Genomic DNA, 6000 nt, shown 5'->3' with positions numbered 1-6000 from the left:
GCTTCATTCATTCTGTCAGTTGCACTTTTAGTTGTAATTATTTATGACAAATCATTATGTACTGGTTAATTTACAGCAGCATATTTCTGTAGAGTAATGAAATCAGTGGCATGAGACCACAGCCCTGCTGTTACTCTTTCCTGAGTAATGCACACATTAGTTATGTGCAGATGAGAATGGCATTGGAACATGTGTAGACTCATCTGGAAGGTTATGGTGTCTGAGAGTCGTTTGCTCCTCATGTAGTTAAAAATAGAGTCATCTAGGATCCTACAGAAGTATATGAACACAACGTGAGTGTTTATGAAAGGAAAGCTCTGGCAACGTGGAGATCTTTTAGTTTCTGTAGGCCCTGGCCTTAACCAGTAGACATTAAAGAGCATGTTTCAATGCTCTAAAGCATATATTCTTATGAAAATTATCTTATTTCTTTCTAGTTGAAAGATGCTTAGCAAGGCTGCCTTCTGTGTCCTGTGTGAGTTGCTGCTGTTAATGATGGGTGCAGGTGTAAACGTCCAAGAAATGTTGGTACTCTGAGCCTGAAATATGACTTTGAGAAAACAAAATGCTGTCAGATTCTCAAAGCAAACAGACACGGAAATAAAGAAAATATTTTTTTCACATTTTTAAAGTTTTATCACTCAGCAGTGCTATTTGTAGCAGTAGTAGACATAACATTTGCAGAAATACGACAGATCTATTCAGCTGGCAGTACTGAGCTCCTCTGCACTGATACTGCATCTTGCCAACAATCCCCATCCTGTGGTGAGAATTGTATCTCATTACCTAAGAAGAAAACTGTCTGTCTTCATTATGTATTTCCATTTTTTTTGTGAGCTAGTGATAAGATGTGCCTAGTTATGCCAGGAACTAAAGTAACCACACGTCCATTCTTGTTTGGTGAAAATGCTGCCCCACATTCTGAGAGCAAAAACTTTTTACTCTCTGTGTTGTGACAAGTTCCGCTATGTCGAGCTGATAGCTGTTAATCATTAAAGTAGAACAAAACAAAGCAAACACCCGTAAGAAAACATTCTTCCTTGCAAGTGCCTTACTTTACTCCCTGATTTGCTTTTTTTAGCTTCAGGCTAATGATACTGCTTCTGAAACAAGAATGATTCATCCCCTGCTGGCTATACAAGCAGCCTGCTTCCTAGGGTCTGGTTTTTCAGCCTATTCACCCTCTTTCTTACACTGTTTTGCTATGAGAAATGAATGATCAGTGCTTGCCTGCAGTCCTTGCAAGGTCTGGAGAAAGCAGTGACCGACAGGATGAATAGGAACTATGGGCTTCTGCATTAAGCATATATGAATAGCTCATGTTGAGGAACTGAGCCGACGTTTGCTCTCCTTGAGGCTTTTCTGGAGGCAGTGGTGCTTGCCCTGCTGGCTCCCTGCCACGTGGCGCTGTTGGGTGCTGTGTTGGGTGCAGTGGGCGGCATGGCCATGTGGAGCAGAGGCTCATCAACTGCTTGTTACCAGCCGCTGTCAGTCTGTGAGGCACCAGCTACTGCCTTGTGTCACAGAAAAGGACACTACCATGCAGGAGTACACAGAGGGGCAGTTTAGCAGAACACAGCCTCATTCTGAGAGGCTGAGGTGCAACACTCTGAGGTGCTAGGAAATCACAGATGGCCTGTGTTTGTAAAACCACCTGTGCACAAGGACCTGGTCACTGTGGCTCTTTGGAGCACAGTGCCACGCTGCCTTTCACTCTGCAGTGCAGAGCTCAGTGCCTCTGTGCTGGTACAAGGGACCTAGTGAGACAGCCAGCACTGGCTGTGTGAGTGGAATGTTAATTTACCATACTGTGGCCCTGTCTGTCCTCTTGGCAGGAGAAAACATTGCAATAGTTCTATATGCAAATCGTTGTACACAAATTTAAGCAGGACTTTGTCAGCCCGTGCTGGGAGATGCGGAATCCTTTAGTGGCAGCTGTTTTCACCTTTCTTTTTAGAGGGTGTATATATACAAACACACTGCAGAAAGGCAGTGAAAAACACTGAAAGATTTGCTCAGGAGATGACGTTCTTCCCTTTTACTCCTATTGATCATCTAGGCACTAACTGAGAAAGAAAGCTGGGCGATCAGGAAGGCAGGGAAACCCCACCAAGAGCAATGCTTGCCCACAGGTCGCTAGCGAATGCTGCATGCACCTGACGTCAGCTGATGCAAGCTGAATTTATAATGGCCAATGGGAAATGCTGAGATGCGGAGTGCTGCTCCTGGCTGTAAGCAGTGTATCCAGGAGGAGGGAATCTCTCGTGATGGTCTCCTGCACATTATACTCTTCTAATTTACACGTTTTTCATCCAGCATCCAACATGTTGGGTAGATATTAAAATACATTCATTTTTATTTTTTTAGTAGCTCTTTATTATTAAAGTCACCAGAAATGCTGTGCTTCTGTCTCTGAGCACAAAGAGAAATGATAAAAGATACAGAAAAGCTTACCAGGGCTATTTTGAGCTAAATGACTTACAGCTGTGTCTGCGTTTGATTAGAGAACAGCTTTTGTCTGTGAGCAGTTGCACCACGCACTCCAGGTCGTTTCCAGAGTGCTTCCCTCCCTGCAGCATTACCCCTGGGGCTGAGAGTTGCTCTTCCCTGTTGAGGGTGGGCAGAAGCTGACATAGCAGAGAATGGCTGTAGAGTTCTCCCTGGATAGAGTGTAGGAGGAGCTGGATGGAGGCGGCTGGGAAGGCTCTTGGTGGGAGTTGTTGCTGCTGGTGGACTGAGGCGGTGAGTTGTGTTGTGTAGGATCACTGGGACAGTTGTTTCCTTGCTATGTCCATTTCTCTCCGCATTGCCCTGTGTCTGTGGCTCATACCCATGTACCCACGGTACTGGGGTTGCCAGTCTGTGACGAGGAGCAAAGCCATGGCAATGGCTGCCCTGTGCAGCCCCGTGCTTGGGAGCTGGCCTTCCTCCAGCAGTGACAGTGCGAAGCTTTAGAGAACTCTTTGTAGGTTTGATTATTTCGTGGGCTTCTAAAGTTGCTGGATTTCCAACGTTTCCTTAACAGACATTAACAACAAGATTACTTTAAGTCAAGTTAAAATACATTTGTTACTTATCCTGCAGTTTTAATCCTGTCATACCTCTAATTTTAACGCAGGCTGAGTCATTTTCATCCTACGGCTTTAAAATCAGCCTTCTTGGGCTATGGAGCACGGTCTTGTTCTTGCATGTCTGGGAAGCAGAACAATTTCTTTCTGTCTCTTAGTCAGATCTGTCCTGCTGAACTGCTGTCACTTCGTGCTCTTGGATATAAAAATAACGCATAGCCAGGGTGATTTGCAGAGTTAGTGTTATTACGGTAAGTAAAATTTGAAAAATGAGGGATGTTAGCTTACACTGTGCAGACTGATTTATAACAAATCAGATTATAAAAAGAGAAGTGAAAATATTAGTGTCAGTGAAATATTTAACCTTTTTTTGGCTTGATTCCTTGGGGAGCAGTTTGCGTAACTACTGTACTGCATACGATACAGTACTTACTTTCTCTGTTTTGTTTGTCTGTACTCTACTGTCTCCTTTCCTACTGACTTGTTGAGCCCCACCATGAGGTTGCAGTTGTTACAGTGTTTGAGTGTTTGTGTATGAATTATTACCCATTTCCCCCTTTTTTTTTTTTTTTTAATAGCTGCTATATTTTTGCAGAAGCTTTCCAAACATTTCATTTTGAGACAGACTCCTCGCGTGGAAAATACAGGTGGAGCAGTTGCAGTTTATCACTGTCAAACTGCTGGAGACTGTCATAGTGAGATGCTTTGACAATAGGTAGAGTTGCTCTAAATGCTGTGACTGTAAGCACGCATACGGAGGGAGACAGTGGAGAATACATGGGGAATCTGTAGTATGTGCGTAACGTGTATAAAATAGCGCACTTCTACTTCCTTGCTTCAGGATTAACGTAGCTAAATTAGAAATATACTGAAGATAGAACAAATCCAGGCTGCACAGCTAAACAACCTTGATCTGCTGGTATATAAAACCTGTTTGTGAATCTGGGCTGATGTTATTTTGCATTCACAGGGTGACTTCACAAAAATGAAATGCAAAGCAGTGAGTGATTCTTATTTTTGCTTTGAATTCACGTGAACCCATATCTTAGTGACAGCCTGGGTTGTGACTGCAAAGAATTTACTCATCTCATCAAACTACACAGAACTGCTTCGCCACTCTGTATGCATAAAGACACAAGTGCTGGTTGTCCACCTCCAAGCACAGCGGGTGCTCCTTCTGCTTTGCTGGTGGTGTCGTGTTGGGAGGCAGTGAAACATGGCCCCAGGTGCAGCTGTGTGTCTGCAGTGACCCTTCGAGGCTGGCACAAGCTAAGCATGCATTTTGGCCTGTATTGTGAAGTGAAACACGGTGAGAATTTCCTTGAGTTGTATTATCACGCAAGCACTGAAGCTGACTTTCGAGCACACGTTGGTTTGCACAACTATGCAACTTTGAATTCATTAAGCTGATCTCGGTGAGGTTCTGGGGTAGTCTTTGCACGTAAAGACAGGCTCCTAATTGTTAGTGAAAATTAGTGGAAAGAACCTATTTTCTTTTAAATGCAAAAAGATAACTTGGTTTTAGTTAGCTTCACCTGTGTGTTTTCAGTCTCTGAGTAGTTTCAAACCCTTTGTCCTGGTCTGCTAGATGAAGGTAAAGCATTTGTCGTGATCCGGCCTGATTCCGTGACAAAGGGACGAAGGGAACCACACCCCGAGGGAAGAAAAAATTATAAAACCATGACAGTGTCTTACAGTGGCAGAGAAATCCAATCTGTTATTTGTTAACAAGTTGGTTTGGTTGCAAAAAATGCTGTAATATTATGTATAAATCTGTGTATTCCATATTTATGATAGCATAAAAGCAGCAGCCACAACAAAGACAACGGTAACAGAATTTTTGTTGCTTCCTACAGGAAGTTATACCAGGAGGAAAGTTGTAGTATAAAGAGAAATCATATCCTTTCTTTGCAGCTTCTTATGCACTATCTGTTGCCCAGAACCTTGGTATAAATAGCAAGCATACTTCAGGTATTCGCAACAGGAGGAGCCTTATCTTCTGCCTGTGGCACATCAGCTCTAGCTGCTTCTTTCTTTTAGGCTGATTAGTTTTACTGCATTGCCTTGCTGCTGCTGGGAAGCTCCCACTGTGCTGCGCTGACCTGGAGGGAGCTGCAGCTCCATTGGGACTGTGAGCTCTCCAGTATGCCTGCATGGAGGCTATTCACCCATCTTAGTCTCTTTCTTGCAACTTAGGTTGTGCTTAAAACTTCCCCGACTTTCCATGAGCTTTCAGTTGGCTGTTTGCCCTAATGTTCAACCTGCAAGCAAGACTGAGTGACAATCTTCAGTGGCTATCTGTGTTACTGCAGGATCTCTAGCTAGAGGCTGGACTTGTAGCAGACGCTGGGTAAATGAAAAGCAGAGGTAGGAGAAAAATGCAGGCAGGTGTGGGAGATGTTTGTGCACCATCTGCTTGCTTGCTGACTGAGAACTAGGCTGAGATGATCTGTTTCCCCATGCAATAATCATCATCTGGACTTTCTAAGTCGTTTCTAAGCAGGCGTCAGGACTGTGTCTCATTCCCAGCCCCCTAAAAGCTACCTCCTACAAAAGCTAGCTTTCTATTTGTAGTCACAGGTATATTTGGTGCTTTTTAAAAACCTTTCACAAACGGATCTCCAACCAACTAGACAGACACAAGCTTGCATGCTAAATTAATTTCTTCCCCTAGCAACTGCTGCCCTACTGTACCCTGCACTGTGCACAGAGCTTTCCAGTCCTCTTACAGAATAAGAGGTGACAGCCCACATAGCAGTGCTGACTAATGTCGTTTGTCAGATGCCTTCTAAAGAACAAGGTGAGGCTGGATGTTTGTAAGATACTCACGAGAAGATGCTAGTCTGAATTTCTCAACTGTTTTACAGCAACAAAAAAAAAGTGTTTTCAGAAACATCAATTAATGTATTGAATATCCATTTATTAACATAAA

Source organism: Meleagris gallopavo, chromosome 11 (genome assembly GCF_905368555.1).
Source record: "Meleagris gallopavo chromosome 11, MGAL_WU_HG_1.1, whole genome shotgun sequence".
Lineage (NCBI taxonomy): Eukaryota > Metazoa > Chordata > Aves > Galliformes > Phasianidae > Meleagris > Meleagris gallopavo.
Note: the sequence above shows the minus strand (reverse complement) of the source record.